The sequence below is a fragment of the Penaeus monodon genome, chromosome 22 (assembly GCF_015228065.2).
Source record: "Penaeus monodon isolate SGIC_2016 chromosome 22, NSTDA_Pmon_1, whole genome shotgun sequence".
Classification (NCBI taxonomy): Eukaryota; Metazoa; Arthropoda; class Malacostraca; order Decapoda; family Penaeidae; genus Penaeus; species Penaeus monodon.
In genome coordinates this window covers 30,524,080-30,524,333 of record NC_051407.1, presented here as the reverse complement: position 1 = coordinate 30,524,333, position 254 = coordinate 30,524,080, and the positions used below count along the sequence as shown (strand labels likewise).

At 47.2% G+C, this 254-nt stretch overlaps 1 protein-coding gene across 1 annotated transcript in view; it reads right to left on the bottom strand.

Moving 5' to 3' along the window:
• LOC119587086 (cyclin-dependent kinase 14-like) overlaps nt 1-254 on the bottom strand; it is a gene marked incomplete at its 5' end in the record, with an annotated part of 168,602 nt that overhangs the window by 18,076 nt on the left and 150,272 nt on the right.

Genomic DNA, 254 nt, shown 5'->3' with positions numbered 1-254 from the left:
AACAAACTTCCTAGCCCCTCCCCAAAAAACATTTAGTGTTGCTGAAATGACGCGAACATCTGTTATTTTCCAAAGGTACAAATGCGTTCCATTGTTGAGGTCGCCGCGCTAATGGACGATCATTGTGCCTCGAGGCCGATCGCGCTAAACATATCGGGACGGAGAAAGGAAGGTGATGTAAACTTCTTTTTCTGTTTTTCTTTTTTGGGGGGTGAGGGGGGGGGGGCAGGGAGAGGGTTTTTCGAAAATTCTTG